The sequence below is a fragment of the Zonotrichia leucophrys genome, chromosome 10 (assembly GCF_028769735.1).
Source record: "Zonotrichia leucophrys gambelii isolate GWCS_2022_RI chromosome 10, RI_Zleu_2.0, whole genome shotgun sequence".
In the NCBI taxonomy this organism is placed as follows: domain Eukaryota; kingdom Metazoa; phylum Chordata; class Aves; order Passeriformes; family Passerellidae; genus Zonotrichia; species Zonotrichia leucophrys.
Genome location: NC_088180.1, coordinates 9,510,903 through 9,533,789, shown reverse-complemented (window position 1 = coordinate 9,533,789; position 22,887 = coordinate 9,510,903). Strand labels below are relative to the sequence as shown.

General features: G+C 41.4%; 1 protein-coding gene across 11 annotated transcripts in view; it reads right to left on the bottom strand.

The window, feature by feature from the left end:
- The window catches only part of SEMA6D (semaphorin 6D), a 209,495-nt gene that overhangs the window by 32,016 nt on the left and 154,592 nt on the right, over positions 1-22,887 (bottom strand). The window lies entirely within an intron of this gene.

The following is a 22,887-nucleotide window of genomic DNA, read 5'->3' as shown; positions in this document are numbered from 1 at the left end:
ATGGAAAATAAGAAAAAAATCCAAGTAAAAGTAATTCAGATTTTTGCTGGGGAGTATATTTGCGCAGTTCCCAAATTCCTGTGCCTTAGCTGAGCACTGGCTCCACAGCAAAGCCTTGGGCTGGTTGCTTCCCACAGCTCTCCTACCCCTCTGGAAGACAAGCACTGATACTCCCAAGCAGCATTTTGGGCTGATCTGGCAGGTTTTTACACACGCACCACTCACAGCGGGAGCATTGCCTCTTGAGAACTGATTCATCTAAGTAAGGGCGCCAGGATTTGGCCCATAGTAAATTCTCTTTAGAGATGGTGCCAACAAAATCTCCCAGCCATGGGAATAGGACGTTTTTGGCAACTCAGTCCCCCTTGGCTGTCTCTCTCTGATGTTTCCTAGTGGTGACAGGCTAAAGGCAAGATCATTATGGGCTTCCTCACAGAGAACACAGCACAGCTATGTGGCACCCCAGGAGCTGCTGCCTGGTTAAAGGTGTAAGGACATTATTTTCTCTTTCTGATGAACAGCCCTAATCTGAAAAGCATCAAAATTTGCACAGTGCATGAAAATGCCACGATAGAGACCACTCGCTTGGTTAAGAATTGAATCACAACCTCAGGAGAACAAAGCTGGAAGTGTTTCCAAAAGAAGGATTTGTTTCACAGAATAGCTCTGTGGCCTTTGCACTGGAAGTGAGACACCCAGAGCAGACCCACTGTGGTGGGGATTTGTGGTGGGTATAGATGGGTGCCTAGGTGTAAGCTACCCACACCAGGACATTAAAAATGTGGAATTTGCTCCCTGGCTTTTGAAACTCCTGATGGTAGTGCCAGCCAGGAAAACTGCAGTGCTGGAAGAGCCACTTATATTTTCATTCAATGCACCCCTTTTGTGACTGCCATGTAGAAATTGCTCCTTGAGGTTGTTCTGCTGTCCCTGCTGGGGAGGTATCGGGTGCCCAGCCCTTGGCACTGCTGGGGCTGTGGCTGTGTGCTCCCCTCTGCTCTGACAAGGGCAGCCTGTGGGAAGGGACCTTTCTTCCCTGCCATACCTCCGAGCCACAAGCTCACTCAAGGTTTCCATATATCAGGATGAAAGATTAATATGGTTTAAATCTCCTTCTGCTTCAATTAGGCAGGTGACACAATGTTGAGAATGAGATCGCATTCCCGTAGGGCAAAGGGTTTCAGCTAGAAGTAGAGCATTTTAGAGGATTTTGGTACAGCCAAGACTAATACCTTGTGTCTACACTTATATATGGTAGTTTATTATCATTTCAGAATTTGCTGCATGGCTAGGAACCACTTTATGTAAGGATTTAAAGTATGTGCATTTACAATATGTGTGCAGTCAGGGAATTACACAGCCACAGGTTTTTAAACACAAATATATGCAGGCTCCTATTGATATGATAAACTATCAGTAACATGTGCTGCAAAGCTTCTTAAATCCTCATTGACACAACAGACCACTATTGTGTCAATAGTGTGCAGATTAATGGGGTATTGTCAGGCTATTTTAGGCCTTAACTTTCATTTATTCTAAAACTTGTTCTTCATTGTAACTCTTAACCTTTGGATTCTGCCAACACATTTCTTGTCACAAATATACTAATGGAATTAAAAGAAACCTGGCTTTTAAATGTTAATTACCCCTAGAATGATTGATTTGCAAAAGAAACACATCAGCAGGATCTGAAAGTACAGAGGCAGAATAAAATGGACTGAGTGTCAGCCCAAGAGCCTGGAATGCCCGGGGACCAGCTTTGGCTTCAATGAGACTGTCCCTGTGTCCCAGGTGGTAACAGAGCACTCACCCACCTGGTCTCATGGGCAGGGTGTACAGGTGATTCCTGTCCAAAGGACTCTTCACCCTCTAAGTGCTTTACAGACTTAAGCAACTCTTGTTCATGAATTTGAAAATATAAGCAAAGTGTTAAAAATTTACCTACTGGTAACAGAAGCACCCTGTGTTAGAACAACATACCTATTTTTTTATTTATTAAAATAAGGATAATACTAAACTGGTTTTAAATCAGGCATTTAGTTCTGTTTGAATGCCTCCACTGGGTTTATAACCAAAGCTGAACTGATTTCAGCAAGTAGGTGTGTTGATTGACATCACCACTTCAGCCACATGGTGATTTGGTGAGGAAGTGCCAGTGCACAGTGCAGGGCAGTTAGCAAGTTGGGGAAACCACCTTCAGATCACGGTAGCTCAGGAAGAGTTAGCTCAAATGGCACAACCCTAGGAAATACCAAATACTGAGGGAAATGGAATTGACAATTTACCCCTGGCTGAGCCAGAGCTCCATCAGTGACTCAGCATGCAAACGCACGGACACAGTGGTTTCTGAATGAAATATCAAACTTATATTTTGAGGACACGTTCATTTAAGCTGTGTCATTTCCAATAAAAACAGCAAATGTCATTTACAGGAGGATGGTCAAATCACAGCAGTGCCAAGAAGTGATGATGTTTTACCCTGAGTCATTTTGTTTTAGCTAAATATTTTCTTCCTCCCTTCTTTTTTCCAGTGCATACAGACATCTGCCTACTGCAAGGCATTGCATAGAAGAACTGGGAGGTAATTTAATATGGATCGATACATAATTCCTGATGAAGTAGACATGCAGTTTTTATATTCACTATCCTTAAATCTAAATTGCAAAGTGCGATGTTATGACTTACCTTTACTGTAATTAAGTTTGATAGTAAAAGAGAATAGAATTTATTTATTATGAGTGAATAAAATTAGTTGGACAATTTAAGATGCTATTCAATGAGTAATGCTCCCATAGAAAGGGTAAACATTTGTCTGCCTGATAATAGTTGTTCGTATTAACAGCCTAGAAAAGTTATTTTCATGCAGCTCTGGTTTTATGTGTCTTCTTGTCTTCTCAATATCCTGGGAGCCATTGCATGGGGCAGGGCAGGCATGTATAATACGTGAATAAATGTAGGACAATTTCCAAGAAAAACAGGCTTTTTATCTCTATTGATTGGTGGAGAATTCTCTCCTTTGGACTTTTAAGAACATAAATGAAGAAAATAGGAAGATCAAGCTGTAATGCCTCACAGCTCATGACCAGAACAGAGTTAAAGCCACATAAGCTGAAACTGATAACCCATTATGGTGTCAGCCTGCACAATGCAGAATTCCATGTTTCCTATTGCTCACCTCTGTGAGAGGGATGCCAACCATTCCTGGCTTTAGCACCCCATCTCCATGAGCCCTTTCTGTAGGTGTTGCCCTTCTTTAGCCACTCATTCCCCATGGCTTAGATCCTGAGAAGATGGGTCTTTAATCTGCCCCGAGTGCATTTAAATCATATCCCTGTTCAATCACCCTAAACCTTGTTGCCAGGGGGGATATTGGTGAAAATCCCAGTGTTTGGCTGGCAAAGCAATATAGCTGAGCCAACCATTTTCCTTCTCTGAGTCCTGAGCTTGCAGCAGTATCAATGCAAGTCAGAAGTGAGACATTTCAGAACACTGTTGCTCATGATTTACACCAAGTGGTTAAAAATAGCAAATTGCTAATATAACAAGCCTGTGCTGTGTTGATACAGACAAATAATTGTTCATAAGTCAAGTTTTATTTAAAGAGGGGTAAGTTTAAGAAAAGATGTAATAAATTTATCCATGTAAATAGTATCCAAGGTATCACATGAGGGTAGTTCTTTATAATGCTTAAAAGAGAGAAGATAATTTTCTCATATTTTCCAAATGATGGGAGACCCCTCTTTTCACCCTTGACAGCTGTCAGAAAATTATAGGAGGTGCTTTTAAGCAATTACCATTTTGTAAAATATAGGGAAGAGAGAAAACAACTCCAGCACTTTTTTATAGCATCTTCTTGGGTGCTGTATTGAGAGTCGTGTTTAAAGCATTTCTGACTGTCAAGAATTCATTTTAACATAGAATCATTTAGGTTAGAAAAGACCTTTAAGATCACTGAGTCCAACCATTAGCAACATCATTGTTCCCTTTTTAATATTTTTCTAATCTTCCTCCTCATTTAGAGGGATGTGCAGAAATCTCAGGCTGTATGCCTGTCACTTGAAGGTGTAGTGATAATTTTTTTGCCAACACTGATGCTGGGCTGTGCACCCCAACTTGGCAACTTTGTCCTGTCTCTGTAAAGGACCAGCATGTGCATGTGCTTTCATTCCTGTGATTTAGCTTCCTGGCTGGTGGAAGAAATGGGCTCACACTGTTATTCATGACCACCCACCATGATCTGACATCAGTTTGCCTTGAGAAGCCCACAGAACTACCTCTATATTGAATATTTAAGCGATAAATCTAATAGCTGCTCTCAGGCAAAGGTCCACCCCAAATTCAGTGCGTTGGCTCTCCAATTCCCCCATCTGTACTCTGGGGAGACAGGGGAGATGTGCCAGTAATGAATAAAAATAATTGGAAAACAAATAATTTTTTTAAAGCTTTGTCAGTATGCTGCATGGGTCAGACAGCAGGGATCCTGCAGGATCCTGTGCAGATGAACCTGAGACAGTGGAAAGCCAGAGACTCCTCCTCTGCTGAGGTTGTGGAGAGAACCCCATGTCAGCAAAGGCAGAAGAGACACAGACCCAATGTTTGCAACATGTTGTCCTGTGTATTTTACAATTTGAAATGTGCCTAGAGTGAAATCTGGATGAAATGTGCTTGGAGTGAAATCTGGATGACTGTATGTCAAAGCCAATAAAAGGGATTCAAGCATAAACATAACTGGGCACAGTCCTGTAAAACTGGTCTTTCCTGCCTGTAAGCTCCCCATCAGGCTTAACTCTGAAAAACCAACTCTTTCAGGCCAGTGGTTCTTGCAAGGATCACTGCAATAGTAAAACATGATTTATTCCTGGTCCTTGCAAAAGAATCATTTTGTAAAATAATCCCAGTGAGGGGCAGCTGTACAGGGCAGAGAGCTGCCAACACCAAAGCCAAGCTGAAGGCATTGCCATGGTGCCCTTTGGGTCCAGGTACAGAGCTGTGTATTGCTCACTCCCCTCAGCACTTTAAATGTCTGCAGGAATGATTGAAAGCAAACCAAACTCCATTTTCTGTACAATTATTAGCTTTTCAGTTTGGTGTATTACAGCACCCGTCTCTTGATGGGGAATTAATTCAAAACATCTAAGGTAATATCATCAAAATACTGTAATTAGATTTAATGGCACACTTCCAAGATTAATAGGTGATCTTCCTCACAGCCTACAATTTTAATTTCCAAAATTTCATTTGTCATACTGCTACTCAGTACAGATTCACCATCCCAGTGTTTACCTACACTTTTCCTCACTAGTAGTAAAATGTGCTGCCTTTTCCAGGCATAGACAGATGAAAAGACGTATTAGTAACAAATCTGTGTTCATGGCATATAATCACAAGATGACAAGACACTTAATGTTATCTATTTATATAGTATGTATAGCAACTTCTGTTACACAAAATCACTCTTCAGTCCCATTTTAGGGGATTACCTAATCCTGTAATTGATTCTGTGTGATGAGTCCCTGTTGTCCTGTGGAGACCCATTGACCTTCAGAACAGGAACAGGCCTGAAAACATTCCATTATTTCACTGGTTTTTTTAATGTGTAAATTACAAGAATATATAGGATGAGAGCAGATGTTTTTATCTGTTTATTTACTTCACTGGGCTCAGAATTCTAAGTGTTTTATGACTTGACCAAGAAGAAGAATTACTCCCTATCAGTAAGAATGACCAAAGACATGATTGATGTTTTCTTTAAGGTAAATCAAATATTCCCACAGAAATGTAGCCAATCATACACGTTCTCAAACAGCTAAGAGCTACAGTAAAGCTACTTTCTACTGTAACTGTCACATCTCAAAACTTGCAAAGGGATGAAGCAATTGCTCACTGGTTATAAATACCAGCAGATTAGTTTATCTATAGATCTGTATCATGTTACTCATTCCAGAGTCCATAAAATCCAACATGAATCAGCTTGACTTCGTACACAAACAATCACATCCTACACAAAGGTGCGTCCTCCACAGGTAGCATCTCATGACATTTTAGAGTCATGGAGGTTTTAGTATTACAGAAAACAAGTAATTGGACATGTGTGCATGTGCAGACAGACACACACAGACACACATAAACCTTGCTCCTTCACTGTCCCACCAAATATAACTCCATGGATTAAGGCCTTAAATAAGTCTCTAAGAATGTAATTTAGTGCAGTCTGAGTCCCCCTTGGGCAAGCCTGAGGGAGCTCCTTGGGCTGTCACAGCTCAGCAGCTGTCCAGCCTAGCAGTGACTCAGGAGCCAAAACCCTGCCTCATTTGGGTGGCAGTGAAACAGTTGTAAGGGATCAGACAGACATTATCCTTGGATGAGGTAGGGAGGGTGCTTAGAAAATAGTTAATACCAGTAATTACTAAGAATAGAAAGGTAAACAAACTGCTTGAAAATTTGTATCGGAATGAATTCTGAAATAAAGCCTTACCACATGGCATTCCTATCCAGCAAGAGGGTAGACTCTTATCCTAGGTAAGAAGAAAGATGATCAAACTCTTTACTTTTACCTCTGTGATCCACAGTAAAGTCCATGTCCTCCATTCAGTAATGACAGGAACTGCTGCCTGTGGCATATTACTCTGAGTTTCTGCTTAGTGTGTGCCCCTTGACATCTCAGTATCTGACTTCAGCCTAGGATATTTTGTTCTTGAGACATAGGTGATTACCTTCAATTAGTCTTTCGACACTTACAGCCTTGTCTAACATTACTGTTTGTTTGAAAAAAATGACTCCTAGCTTTGATGTACCTCAGTGTTCCTTCTTGTGTGCTGGCTGTGGGCTGCAAAACCCTTTCTGTTGAGTAGCTGTAACAGAGCCATCCATGAAACCTTTCCTTTCTTCTGTTCTGTGCTTTGCACGTTTGTGCAGAAGAAAAATTTCCACTTATGGAAGGTGAGCACACACACTATTCTCTGTATATATTCTCATACTACTCTCTGTATATTATATCTTCTCTCTATATGTTCTCTGTGCTGCTATTCTCTATAGTAAGAGGCAGAAGTGAGTGCAGATTGTTTGATCCTTTGGAGTTACTGTTGCTCCTTCCCCCCATCAACATTTGAAATGTGCGCAGTGTCTAAAGTCACTGATCCAGGGACATATCCTACTGCTTTCCTTTGGAGAATGCAAGATGACACATTTTCACCTTTGAGGTGACAGCAGGTGACAATGAGATAGGTGGCCCATTTCAGCCCCACATTGTCTCACTGATCACAGTATGCCAGCTGCTTGTATGACTGTGCATGTCAGCCCACTAATCTTGAGTGATGCAAAGCTCCACAGAGTCTGGGGAAATACCATTGTCTGTGACAACTCATGCAGGAAACAGTCATGCAAAGGAGCTGTCAAGGGAGGAGGCTTGCTCTAGGAGAGGGGGGTGTGTGGGGTCAAAAGTGTAGAAAGCACTTTGGATCCAAGGCAATATAAATTAGCCATGGCACCTATTCTATCCTACAAAATCTCCTATTTGCATCACATGCTGGAAGAATTAACATTGCAAAACCATACAACAAAGCAACAGCCAGTAATAATCAAGTTATAACTAAATACTCTGGATGGTGCTTGACTTGGAAAAACAGGCTCAGGTAGGAATGCCAACAATATTATCTGACATAGCTGGAAAAAAGAGTAAGCTGTGACATCTCCATTCTTGGCAAATCACAGAGACTGCTGCAGGCACTCTGTTCCCTCTGCTGCTTGGAGTGATGCAGTCGTAGCTGCTGTCGCTGTTAGCTACAGATCTCCTCTCTTCTGTGTCTTTGTGGGGAAGAGGAGGGCATGAAAAGTGGTTCACTACTTGGGAAGCAATGGAAGAAACAGTATTTGTGGTTCCAGTCAAAGTTTTCCAGCTCCTTTTATAGATTTGACTTTTTTTTTAATTAGTTGCATAACAGGGTGCCAGGATTTAGCAGCCATGTTACAGCAAATAAATAATTTTATAATAAAGTCTCTTCTGTCCACTGGCCAAAGATAACTACAGGTTATTCTCAGCTTTCTTATCAAAAGCTGTTTCAGACTTGGATATTTTATCTGAGTACTTCAGATGCTGCCTGAACATCTTCCCACGTTGAGAAAAATCTCAGTGATTGTTTATTTTGTGCATATGTACTTTGCATGCTGGCAGAGAATGCCTAGCTGGTAATTTCTCTCCCTGCCATTATTACCCATGTATGTGCACCAGGCCAAGAGCTCAGCACCAAACCAGAGAGGGATGGAAAGGTCTCCCCCTGAGTGTGGCCAGACCATGCAGAAACACCCTCCGTATGTGAGACCAGCTGCATGAGGCACAGGCTTAGCAGGCTCCCTGCCACCTGGCCAGCCCTGCTCTGCCCCAGGCACTGCCAGGGCAGGAGGGGAGTGCAGAGAGGGGGAGACAGGAAAGGGGGAGAGAGCAGGCTGTCCATGCTCAGCCAGCTGACTGGGGATTTGCAGAGCAGATCAGGGCCATGGCCAGCCCTGGACTCCCATCACGTCACACTGCCAGGACTCAGGCTCAGATGAGCTTTGGACATGTCAGAAGAGGCCATATGACTTCTTACTACAGACCCAAGCAAGGAGCTCTCTGCAAGGTGAATCATCTATCAGTCCTGCCCATCAGTAATGTCATGGCACTGATGTCAGGCTGACAATTTAGATTCCAAATCCTTCCTAGAAGGATCAGGATAGCACATGTGCATGTGTTCCTGGGGTTGTTGGCCATCTGGGCTGCTCTTAAAGCCATGTGGTTTTACACCCTGCCCACGTTTCAGGCGTCCTGTATCTAGAATGGCACTCGGGAGAGCTGCATGTGTTAACTTGCTCTCTGATCTACACCCCTTCATGAACTTTTGACAGTGACTAAGTCTGTGTTTTCCCTAGGATCTTCAAAAACCTTTCAAACAGACCTGATGACAGAAAGCCTCTTGATTTTTTGTTGGGACTGAGTGAAGATCCCTCTGTTCTCTCAGATGCCAAAAGAAAAAAAAAAAATATGAACTGTACTTTTCAAATGTCATCCTGGGGAGCCAACCCTCAAACTCTTCCTCACATATAAAATGTCCTGGCAGGATTACCATATAATATCCATTGCAGCAGTGGAAAATATCAAAGGATCATGGCTTAAAATTAAACAAAGCAGCACCCTTTCTTGTCTCAAAAGCAATACTATTCCTCTTCCTCTTTTTCCCTTCTCACTTGCAATTGCCATGCAGTTTGATAAAGTGGGATTAGGTATCCACAATAAACACTCCCATGTGAGGCCAGCAAGAGCAAATGGAAGCAATCACTTTACTTTTTAGCCCAAACCTTCTGTTACTGTAGCAAATGAGATTTTTCTTTTTTGCAGCTGACTAGCAGAAACTGATTTAGGCCCTTTGCACTTGCTGCCAGCAAGTGTTCCCACTCCAAAAATAGCCTGCTGAAGAAAGAAGTGTCAGTTGCTGTCTTCAACAGGCTGCTTTCTAAACCCATTGTTAGAAGACACCTACTTCAGCTGAAACCTGGCATGTCACCACGCTGTGGGCAAAGTGCCATTCCAGCAGATGGGCAGGGGTAGGCAGTGCCAGGAATCCAGTCTGGATATCAACCTTGAGTAACAAGGTTGTATTCCCATCTGAGGATGTCAAAGCCTGGAGCTGTGCTCTACCTTAACCTGTGTCCTTACACACCTTGCTGCTCACACACATCTATGCAGTATTTGAAAGGTTTCTGTTTGATTTGCAGCCCATTCTGCTCTGTTCCACTGGCACCAGGTTTAGGTTTGGGATGGGTGAGCCTGGCCTGCCATGCTCTGCAATGAAGGTGTGGGCAGGACCACGTGAGCAGTGCTTGGCTTTCAGTGCTTTTCTACCCACTGTGGCATTTAGTAGCAAATACGTGGAGAACACCTCAGGGTGCTACAGTCAAGGCAAAAACTTCCAGAAAGACCTCAACAGCTGTGGAACAGTGAAAAACCACAATGCAGGTACCTCTGAGTGGAGCTGCAGGAGTCCAGCAGAGGTTAATCACAGTGCTCCAGTGCCCCTACAGTTAGAGTGAACAGGTGCCCACGTGCCAGGTGCAGAGAGCAGTGCTGCAGTCTCACTGTTCCAGCCTCAGAAATCCCCACTCTCTCAAGTGCCTCACAAGAGCATCTGGCCTCGATGAACTGGGATTCATATGCCACAGCCTCGTGAGACTGACATGACAATGAAGTCTCTACCTTTCAATGTGTCTTGTACCAGAAAAAGCCTCTTCTCTCTAGTGAAATGCCAGCCTGTGTGTGGAGACTTTATCTAGGTTCTTCTGTGGTACCTGTTTGTGTTATATGTCTTACAGTGTCTCAAATTAAAGCCTGTAAACTCTACCTGCATCTTTTCAAAATCTCGTCTTATATGTCCCATGAAACTATTAGTTTAGCTATCACTTGGTATTAAAATTTAAAAGGGTCACTAAATGCATACTGCTAGAAGGGAACAACATTAGTTACACATTACCAGAACAAAACTAAATTAAGAAACAGCTCATTTCCTTTGTACCATCAATATTTTACTCAGCCATAGCCTGGATGCTTGTACTCACAAAAAGGAATTAATCATTCATGTGCTAATGTACATCCATTTTTTAAAAATCATCACTTAAGTAATCATTTTTGTGTGTGCTCAGATGTGTGATGCCTGCTTATGAAAGTGCAGGAAAAATCAATACAAATTAAATAAAATTTAAAAGGTGGATATCAGTGAAACAGATGCAAAAGAGTCCTCCATGCAGTAAAATTGTAATCAAATTGCTGTAAAATTCTGTTAGTGAGTCATAATTTGAGAAAGATACCGGTCTAATGCTAAACTTATTTATATGCCGTGCTATCCTCTTCATTTTGGTGCAAGCATACACAATGCAGTTCATCACAGATTTTGTCTTAAAACATGCATAAAACTGAAACAACAAAATCTTTACTGCCATCTAATTGGGTACTGCTGTTTCCCAGGAGTTTATTTACCGAGCACCACAGTGATTGTATCCTAACATCATCTGTGTCTGCATATCTGGGGGGTTCCCAAAGCCCTCCCCAAAGTGAGGTGCAGGAAGTCTTGTGGAAAGGCTCCCACCCAGGGCAGGGCAGCACAGGGATCCCTGCCTGGTGTCCCTGTCACACGCCAGGTGTGGGAAATGAGGCACTGAATGGCTCAGCAAAACCAAACTTCTCCTCTCCTGCAAAGTGTCACACAGCCTGCAACATGCACCCAGCACACATCCCAATAATCAAGGTTTCATTCCCCCAGCTCCCTGGAAAGGACTAACTGTATCTCCTGGGCTGGATTTGCTGCTGCCTTGGGCTTGTCATTTACACCCATGGAAAGTGCTCCAAATCAAGAGGCCTGCTTTGCTCAGATATAAATTACAGCCACTTTACTCAGCTAGAAATGTCTGTCTAAGGTGAAAAGTAGCAAAGAACAGCAGTTAGTGCTGGCTGCACTAAAAAGAGTTAAGATGGTCCTAGCAGATTGGAGCCCATGGTCCCAGGGAAATTAAATCAACTTTTACTAAAGATGTGATTGCTTCTTTTGGACTACCTACATCAGTGAAAGAATATGGAAAAGCTGTTAAATCCCTGCAAGAACACTGAATTTCACAGAAGAGCAGCACAATACTTAAAGTAGAATTTGGGGTAGCAGTACTGTAGGTTTTTTCTTCTATTGCTTCAGTAATTTTACCGTGATGTATTTTGATGAAAATATTTTAAAGAAGAACACAATTACAATTAGAATACAATTTAAAGAATCTCTGTGTTTATGAGACAATAACACAACCTGCAAAATAAATTCCAAGGCCAAGTTGTCTATTAATATATGGTATGGCTTCTTGTGAGTGACTAGAGATGAGCTGGAACAATGCTCAGGGAAAAGCATGAGAATGTGCACCTTGACTCCAAGATTTGTGCTCCTTTTTCAGGTAAGAGCTGACATTTGGACTGAAATGGAGAAAATGATCCAGCAGGCAATACTTCTATTTTGCAGAAACTTCTGAGAAACTAAGTAGTGGGTTCCCACTCATCTCTTCACCAAAAGCCATGCTTTTGGGTATTTAATTTTGAATAAAGGATTTTTTCTTTTTTTCTTTTACTCTTTCCCTTCTTACTAGTTCAAATCTTCTCCAGATGAAACTTTTGTGATAACCACTGTGGCCCTCTGAACTGCTTCTCCCTCAACAAGACATCATACTTGCAGCCGTCTCATCTGCAAATGTCTGAGTACATGGCAGAAAAAGAGCACAGCAGTATGATGAGCTTACTCACAGTGGAAAACAGGAGCAACATGAGCTGACCATGATTTGGAGATGCACCATGAATGGCTGTATTTTAGCAAGGAACTGAGAATTCATCTTTTCTTTTGGAGAGGTACCTGGTGGAGCTGGCTTTGGCCACAGCTGAGGAACTCCCTGAGAAGCCAGCAGGAGCTCAGTGCACACTGCTCAGGCAGCAAACCAAGCACACAATGTACAACCCCTGGCAGTGCAAAGCAGCCTGGTGCTACAGTCCAGGACGCAGCTAGGAGTCCATAACCTGGGAAAATTGGATTGGTTCTGCTCATTTTATTTCAACCCAATTAAGGGGCAATGCATCCTGAGCAGTGTACGAGGCAAAAAAGAGTTGCCAGATGAAGCATCCACCACGTCTGAAAGCCACTGCCAGTTAGACATGCAGGACAAGAACTTTTGCAATTACACAAACAGTTAAATAAATATGGATTTAAATTTCTCATTTTTATCAAATTCAGCTGTTGACAAGACCTCAGCCAGAGGGAGGAAGGGGACATCCAATGGTTTATAGTGGAGGTGACACAGAATCTTTGCATGAGCTGTCTGCATGGAGCTACCTGACTGCTTGAGACTGAAGTTGCTGATAAGAATGTAAAGTTTGACCTACAGTAGCTTCTTTTTCTGAGTGTCTAATGGACTGGGTTTTTTTCCCAGTTCAGAAGTTGCAGGTGGGCTGGGGATCATTTGAGAGAGATTCAGCTGTGGACCTCCACCACTCCCTGTGCAATGAGAGTCCCTGCAGAGAAACCAGAGTGGCAGTTTGCACAGGTGTAGAGAATTGCCCCAAATCTATGTGTGTGCCTCCACTATCTCAAAACACATACACATGTGCCTTCTTTTGCTTTTGCTTAAATTTAGTAAAGTGTCCTGAAATGCACTTAATATGGTTTGAAAGATAAAAACGTCTCTGTCCTACTTGTGCCAGTTTATTGCTAATGTGGGCAGGTGATTCATCAATGGATGAAATGAGATTTTCAAGTTGTTTTAAAATGATGAGGTAGTTTTCAGAGCTCATGCAGTTTGTTACTAGATACATGATTTATTAATATATTTGTCAAATAATGTATTTGACAAGTTTTAAAAACATTTCTGGATAATTGCTTTTATAACTCATCAATCTTAAAAGCGGAGTAGCAAGATAAGGTTGTATTTTACAATCCGTATTTTTCCATCCGTATTTTTCCAGTCTCTCCCTTATCTTAGCCCAGTGCAAGGGATGGAAATGTAAACACTGGATACATGATTCCCCAAGATTTTTCTTTGGTTTACTGTTGATTGTCTTTGTTCAGGACAGACTCAACCTTGCAAGCTAAACTAACCAAGGAGATTGGCCAGTTTCAAACTTCATAATTGATTGGTGTAACTGTGATTTCTTTCAGCACCATGGGACCTGTTAATAGCACTTGGAATATTTTGGTTTGATCTCACTCAAAACCATATATAAATGTGCATCTATTCCTTACTGGGTCCTGTTCAGAAATATAACTTTCAGGATTAAAGTTGCCTATTAAAGACTTGATTGAAAGATGGGTTCAGGGCTCAGACACATGCTCACTTAACAAAGCAGATGCAGCTTTCCTCAAGCTGTTTGTTACCACCTGCTTGTCAGACACTGTGTCCCACCAAGGGGTGGATGGAGCAGGGTGTGTGAGCCCTTGGTAGCTGCTTCAGGGTGATGTCCTGTGGCTTAGCTGAATTCCCTGGATGTTCCCTTCCATCTGCAGGTGGCTGAGCCATGAACATGCACTCAAGGACCACTGACACAGAGTGAGCAGTTTTCACATGAGCCAGAAGACTTCCCAAAGTGTGCTGGGCAGCCCTGAGGTTCTGCTGGGGCAGAGGAGTCTGCCAGAACCAGGGCAGGCCCAGGTGCTCAGGCTGAGCACACACATTCCCTCCCACGTGCTGATGCTCATTTCCAGGCCCAGCTGCTTTTTACTGCCCCTCTGCCAAGCAATTGCTCCCCATAACTGCTGGCAGAACACAGCACGTGCCTCTTCCCTGTGCTCTCTGGGCAAAATCAGGCAGGCAGCTTAACCACCTGCTAAACTATTTAAACCTCATGTAGTTTCAAAGCCGTAACAGCCTAGCAGAAAAACAGGGATGGCCTTGGAGACCATTCTGCTGAATAAAAGTGGGGGAATTTCTGACACTTGATTGGTAGCTGGGAAAAGTGAAGCAGTGATGCCTTAACCACTTAACCCAAAGGAAGGGTTTGTTAACTGATATTGTGGGTTCACAACCACTTTTCTGAGACTACTGGGCAAGGGGGGGAAGAGAGAGATGGGTTACACTCAGATGTAAATCTCTGCAAGATCAGCATGTACACACCCTTCACAAACCTGCTCATGCAGCTTGTGTATCAGCCTACAAGGAGTTGCTGATTCAGGGTTTTCTTAATAACAAAACCATATTTTTTGGAATTTAAGTTTTGGAACATGATGCAGCCTTCTAAACTCTCTTTTATTAAAAAATAAACTAGAACAACATCGAAAGCATAGCACCAGCCAGTGCTGAGAAGGCAGACTATTATATTGAGAGCAAGAGCATATACATTGAATAAACTTCATTTCTGAGATGTGCCATACTCAGACCCAGCCCTGCAAACACACTCCCACCAGGTTTACTGGCATGGCAGAAAGATCCTGCCTGATCCAGTCCTTACAGACAAGGTCCTTCCATCTGCAAGAGCTGTTTTCCTACCACTCTTTCTTAGTATTTCTCAGTATTATTCACCAGTCAGTTTGATTTGTGACAGTATGTTTTTATATTTTTATATACATTTTAAAGTTACCCTTGTCTTTAGCTGTGGTATTGTCATCCAAACAGCTCAGAAACACCAGCTACAGCAGGAAGGGTGAACAGAGGCACTTCGGGAACTAATGAGAGTGGGGAGATCTGCATATTGAGAGCAGGAGCAGCACACACAAACTGAGCCACCACCACCAATGGGCAAGATGATTGCTGTTTATTTGAGGGGAGAGAAATGAGTTATAACTGGCTAAGACACTTTTGTTTTCATGAAATGCATATTTGGCTACAGCAAATGGCTTCAAATCAGAAAAGTGACATTTTTGTGCTGGCTGTTTATAAACAGGATGTAGTTAGTGTAAGGCACCACAGCTGCAGTAACTGCAGCTTTTCAAGGCCAGACTGAAATGTATCATACTTTATCATTATTTTTCTCATATTTGCTACACTCAAGGCCCTGCAATTTTATAGGAAGCCAAGAAAATAACTTGTCTGTTGGCACTTAACACTATATGGCAGTTCATTGTTTTCAAGAGAGTTTGTATTTTCACCTGAAACTTCATTCACAGCATCACAGACCCAGCCCTGTTTTTGATAGTCAATGTCAGTGCCATGAGCTTTACTAAGTTCACAACTGAACTCAACAAAACTGAAAATATGAAGAGTGAGTTCAGCATTAAGAGTGCATTTAGCTGAGATGAGAGTCAGAAATTCAAAGCCAGCTGCTGACTGCCAATGGGTGGGAATGGGCAAGGAGAGGAGTAGCAATAAGGCAATGGGGCAGCAGCACAGGTACAGCTTGCTGGAAAGTCAGATGCAGCTTCAATCCAGATGTCTTCCCAACACTCATGATAAAGTTGGTGGGAGTGGTTTGAGGAAAACGCCTTTTTTTATCTCTTGCATAAGTGTTTAACAGTAATTCTTGTTTCCTACGAGAAAAACATTGTGGAGACTAGTGGTTTTCTACAGGAACCCCCCCCAAAGATGTGGGACTACAGTACTGAGAGCTGAAAGCAGTTGCTAGAAGTTGTTTTCCAAATTGGTATACACAAAGTTTGCTTTTGACTCCAGTAATAACTAAAGCAACTTATCTCCTGCCAGAAAAACACATTTCTTTCCAACAGAAAACTGCAATGAGTGTGCTGTGGTCTTCATCATTCTCCAACTTCCCCTCTGTGGACAACATTGAAAAGGCCAGCTTTTCTCAGTTGTTTTGGTTCCTTTTTCTTCCCTGTATCTGTCACTGACACTACTAATAAGTTTTGAAACAAAAGGACAATTTGTTACTTTAGAATTAGCACCATGACTGCTCTTTGTATGGAAATAAGGTTATTCTGCTCTAATGAAATTGCTGAGCTGAATGCTCAGTTTGAAGTTCATGACCCATTGAAATTATGATTTATGGAACTTTCTTGAAAATTACCTGTGTTAACATCATATGTAATGTATTTCTATCACTAGACCTTTGGAAAGAGTTTTCTTTTGCAAGATTCTTCTTGTTTGTTGGAAATACTTTATTCCCTCAATACTGTCCCATAGGAGGGTTTAAAATTCTACAGTACGCTAGAGACCTCTGAAGTTTCTGCTTTCAGATAAAAGCTTGACAGTGTCCATGCTCAGTGCACTTGTATGGGTGCTACAGTGGAAAGCCTTTTTTCAGTACTATCACCAATTTACATTTGGTCTCAGCTTTGGAAAGACAGGTCATATTGTCAAGATCTGCACCAAGATGTGACACAGAAAGTGGTAAGAAAAAAACCTGCAAGAGCTACCACAACAATTCCCCTTGTCTTCTAGTCTGTGCCAAATGTTAAACCTGTTACATGAGAAGACAAGGAAAATCAATGTGGGATCAAAGAGTCAGGTGGGAGATCATGGTGTATCAAGAAGCATTTTGTTTTGGAGGATTATGATATGAAAAGCAAAAATAAATATGTGGAATGAAAAATGCTGGGGAATGAGAATAGTGTGGTGTGGAATTCCCTCTTTGTCATTTTCACTGAATTTCATTCATTGAAAGTGCTCAATATATGGCAAATATTTGAGAGACCAGTGCCAGAGCAGTATTTTGTATATTCTGTAGATGGAAGTGTACTGGGAATCTGGTCAGCAGTGTAATTGTTTATATTCATTATAAACAATCTGTGTTATTTGGCAACAAAACCTGCCTTTCTGAGTTGACTCTCATAGCTGCTGAGATAGTTCTATCAGCTGGTTGTAATTTTACTTTGGGGGCATGCAAAATACATTGTATTTCTTCCAAATTATCTGTGGGAAAAACATGAACAATACACCGAAGGCCCCTCAGTCTTGTGGGACCTCTCTTGGCCCTTTTTCAATACTCTTTAAGGGCCATAAGAGGATGCAGAATAGGTTTAGTTTGCATGTGTCTTGTACCACTGTTACATACATCTGCATCTTCTTCCCTGGCTTTAATACCAACTAATCTCATCTCGAACAATGACAGCAGATAAAATAATTAAGAAAACTGCTACTGAGGGTAGAATAGGTCATAGAATAGGGTGAAAAGATCTTACTGTGAAAAGTTAATGCCCTACTTGGGTTAAAAGATGAAACAAATACTATAGAAGCCCTTTTCTGAGCTTTCCACACAAGGCTGAGTTCCTCACAGATGTGTAAATGTGGTTTCTGCAACATGAGACCTTGTGTTTGTCCAAGCTACCCTGTACCTGAAGGACCTCTTGTACCCCATATAAATATGTACTTGTGCTCCTACCTAGAGCAAGGGGAGCATAAAAGGTTTTCTCTCAGGTGTTTGGGAGGGAGATTCCCAATTATTCTCTATTATATAAGGAGGAACTACATCTTCTCTCACTTTTAGAAGAGTATAGAGAAGGCCTCACAATGAGTTACCCAGTAAGTTCATGGTTAGGATCTTTCACCTCATGGTCTCAAATCTGCTCAGAATGGGTCAAAGCAAAAACTCAAACCATGAACTTTTACATCCCACATACCTGTTCTAACTACTAAGAACTGGTCACTTGAAAGGAGATTTTTCTGTCACTCTTGAGCTGTTCCAATTTGTAGGAATAATTAAATATTATCCAATTTAATGAGAGATGGATTCTACAATCCAGCAAGTTTGAGCATTCACCTTTGGTGTTGATGATGCAGGTTTGAGTCTCTGCTCCAGTGACTCATCAGAGTGAACAGGCACAGCTGAATTGCTGGATGGGGATTGCTTTTGCTTGATTGACATTTTTCTATGAAAAAAAGAAACCCTAAACCAAACTGTTTGTTGAAAGAGGGCAGATGAGCTCTGAATGAGCCCCACCACATCCCCACTGCCTCTCTGGCCACAGACCTGTTCATACTCATGCACAAATATTATGAGAGCACGTCCCAGGCATGTGTTATCAAAGAGCATTTCAGCAGCAGGAGCAGCTTTAGCTGCTCTCCCGTGCTGGCAGCCTCCTCTGTGGGGGAATGTGTTTGTGCTCACACCTGTGCCTGCAGATCACAACTGCACACAAACATGAAAGAATTTTTCCACGTACATTAGGTGCTTTAAAGAAATTCCTATAATCTTCTGTTTTCCAGTCTTTCTCCCCTTGTCTATTTTTGCTAAGCCTGTGCTTGTCATGCCTGCAGGCTTCAAACTGAGGAAGACTTTTATTCTGAAAGCAGCTGTTTCTACTACAGGAGCGCCTTCACTCTGGCTGTGATCTTCCCTGTGCTCTCAGCTTACACCCAGGCTATCCCAGCTCCACTGAGTTGACCCAAGGACAGAATTTAGCTCTGGGGGCTGGAGGCTGAGCTTTTGCTCCCTTTTACCAAGTCTGACTCTCTTGTCATCCCTCCTGCTTTTGGAACATGCAGCAAGAGCTTCTCTAACTTTTAATCGGGCAATTTCATTTGTTCAGTACTTGAAGAGCAGGATTTATTTACCGAGGATTTAAATTTCTCCAAAGTAGAGAGAAACTAAATAGCGCTGCTCTTTAAGCATGCCTCCACATTTAGAAAGCATTGGGTTACACTTTCCATTTGAAGCTTTTCTTCTTAAAAAATAATTCAGCCACCCCTCCTGAGACTTTCCTGGCACTGCCCGCCCGTAACCCAATCCTCCCCCATCAGGGAGCACAGCCCGCTGCCTGCCAGGTGTGCAGGCAGGTTTGTCACATGAAAGACTTGAGGCATAACTGCTGGCAACATGAGCTCTGAAAAGGGATTCAAAGAGGGCTTTATATATACTTAAGTGTAAGAGATGTGCTATTTTGCTAATGGGATTCAGTACCTATATTTTACTGTAAATGCACCTTTAAAAGCCCTGAATAAGAAATTAATTTTATTGACTTTATGGATGGCTTTGGGTTGTAGATAGATCTCCTCCCACATGCATCCTTTGACATCTTTCCTTTACCTGACAGCTATCAGATCTAGTAGGAGAAAACCACCATTTCTATTTGAATGAATTCTCTTGTTATTATAGTGTCAGGCACTCAGCATTGTCTGACCCTGCAATCTAGAGGCCCAGAGTGTCTCCAGTCCTGGGGAATACTTCTGAAAAATAGTGATAACTAAGATAATAATAATTCTCAGCACTCCTGTAAAGCTTTTAATCCACTGATCTCAACCCGATACTGGTACTTACTACTAGAGGAAAGTTAAATTTGTGGCATGAGGGATCCTATCATTTGAAGCAGGAAGCCTGCAGAACAACATGCACTGGGCTGTTAGAAAGGACAATGGTCAATTGTTTTGGGTAACACGCTGATCTCACTGCACTTAATAGCAAAATTACTTCACTGGAGCCATAAACACAAAAAAGCTTTGGCAAAAATATTGTCACGGTCTCTGTATTCAAAATATGCCTTTTGTAACAAAGCACTGCACACTGTAATGCAGATGTTTGCTATTTGATGCTTATTTTGTATGTCAGACTATTTTTTTACTATGTGGCTTCTTTGTCTAGTTTCTTTCAAATTTGAATATACAGAGATACAACTTTGTAAAGAAAGTGAAATATTGTAGAAGTACTTTGCAAATATTGACATTATGTCAAATTGATTTACTTCTACATCAGATTTTTTGTTTACATTTTAAAGAAATTCAAGAAATGTCACTTTTTTGGCACCAGTATTCATGGCAAATAGCCTTCAAAGTGTCATTGTTGAGATTGTGATGAAGAAAAACTTTACATTTGCATGTGCACACGCTGGTATTTGCTCTAGAGAAGTAGGCAAACACATCCAAGTAGGAGGAAGACAGCTAATCATGTAGAATTCTGACAAACTAGCTAATCAATGCTATATGACTAGCAAGTACCTTATAGCCTCACCAAAAAATTACAATCAATCCAAACAGCTAAGAATTGGGGGGAAAAAAAAATCTTTTTTTAAAAAAATAAGTTTGCATAGCAAACACTTCTTAAGCAGCTGTGATTTATTTATGGATTTTCTACAAACAGAAGGAAAAACTAGATTTCCTTGATAAATGACTTATTGTTAATTATTCACTGAGTCCCATTCTCCCATTTACTTTAATGAACTCTAACATAGTGAATCTTAACACCCAATATAAAGAAAGTAAATTTTCACCCTTAGTGCAGTGTGAATGGCACAATTGCTTTATTCTTTTATTCACAAAGTGTCAGTCATTCATTTCAGCTCTGCATCATTCAATAGAACTAAGATGTGCAGTGAATGTGATTCCAGTCATGTCATCCTGTTAGTGCAAAGTGATTCTCAATAGCACTTGACAGCACACTGCTGGATTGGCTCAGTGCGTTAAAACAAACCAAATTATTCTGGTTTTATGTACATATCACTACTTGTTGACATACCAGTAAATTGTTTTAATAGCCTCTACTTATGAAGGTGTATATCTTTGTAGTTAAATTCCAATACATTGTAAAGTATACTTTTCATGGAAAATATTACTCTCTCAAGGAAAACTGTAAGCACAAAGTTTAGACTCAAAAAATGCAGTGATGGTAACTGTTTTATGTGCTCTTTGAGCAGCCATCACGAGCTAAACGTGTGTGACAGAATCGGGAGCGAGTGGCCCGAGACAGCTTTGGAGCAAGGGGAGTGTAACGTGCTGCCAGCTACAGCCCAATTAAAGGGTCTTCTGCTAAGCTACTTGTGGCCAGAACTGCAGCCTTGATGAAAACCAAACCAATATGGTTTTTTTACACAATCCTCAAAAATAATTTCGTTTAAGCATCTTGAGATCAGATTTTATATCTTATGTCAAACAAAGGAGATGATGAATACATGCCTCAGTTAATACCGCCTTCAAGAGAAAGGTGTGCACTGGCCTAGCAAAAATATAAATAAATCCACAGTGATGAATACTGACACTCTTTACTCCGTTTTCCCTGCCTCTGCTTTCAGCTCCATGCTGCTATGCCAAGTCAGACAGAAAATATTATGTGTCCTGTTTAGGAAGATTGAGCAGTTTCCCCTACTTCGTGGTGGTCCTTAAGCAGGAAATAATTCATCTCACTAACCTTTATGGACTTCAGTGCACAGATGACTTGCTGATGTTTTTAATTGGTTCAACAGTACGAGTTTGATGTGGTTTGCTACACTTGCTGCTTTTGTTATGAAGTATCAAAACACTCAGAAGTCTTACACTGATGCACATCCGACCTCTCATCTACCCACACAGCTGTTACTGGCTTGTGGTTTTCAAAATTTGATCAGAGGGTTCTTTCAGTTACCAGATGAATTAAGATTCATTCATTGAGTCCCAATACTGAGGGGCAAAACATGTTGCTGATGCCAGACAGAAACTCTGGCACTGGTGTATCTCACGGAGGTACCTATTCTTTGCTTGATTGAGTTCATATCCACCTCTCTATAGGACTTGGTGTCATCTCCCAAAACAGCTGCACCTTTGCCACTTAAGCAAGTGATCTGACTCCTTTCAGAGCAGAGGTAATCCTAAAAGCCCTAGAAAACTGCTGCCACAACTCTGAATATATTCAGCATTAGAAATTTCTGAGCTACATCTACTTTGGAAGGGAAAGAAGGGAATAGGGTGATGGGGCATTCCCAGAGTGGAATGGGTCACTTAGGGTCCTTTTATTTTAATATTGTGCAGCTTTTAGCTGGAGAACCAAAGTCATGATACAAGGGAGACATATGTGAAAATCTTACAGAAACAATCTGCAGGGTGAAGGAATGCTCAAAATTACTAATTTTAGCTGCAAGCCCATTGGTATGTTTTATTCTACAGCATTGATTGGGAATCACTATGATCAGGGAAGAGCTATAGAGCTACAATGGTTTGTATTTCACTAGCACTGATCAAATCTGGTCTCAATAAGCAATTCAGGTATCTAAATAGCACTGTTGTCCACTTTGCCCTTCTCGCCTGAATGTTTATTTTCTTAGCAAAGCATCAGACATCTGGAGAATTCTTAGTAAATGCATGCTTTCTGAACTTTTTCTGTTATTTGAGAATGTATGAAGAGAATATCAAATAATAGAACTGTATAAGTGATTGTGTTACTGTTTTATTTTATTTTCAATAAAATGATAATACAAGTCCTCTACAACTGCCACAAAACTGAAATCTGAGGATTTGAGGAGGTTTGCAAAACACCCAGAAATGAAACCTGATTGGTTACAGTCCCTCATGTGATGGGCTCTCTCCTTCAGACCTTGTGGATGCTTTATAAAAGACCCTCAAATGGCTAATGGTACATGCACAAAGTGCAAGATTCACCCTCTGCACAGAAACTATTCATTGTCTCCTAAAGCCCAGGCTGGCTGCAAGGATGCACTATAATCATTACAAAGAGAAAATGGGATTTGTTTACATTTCAATCACTGATTAAACAATACT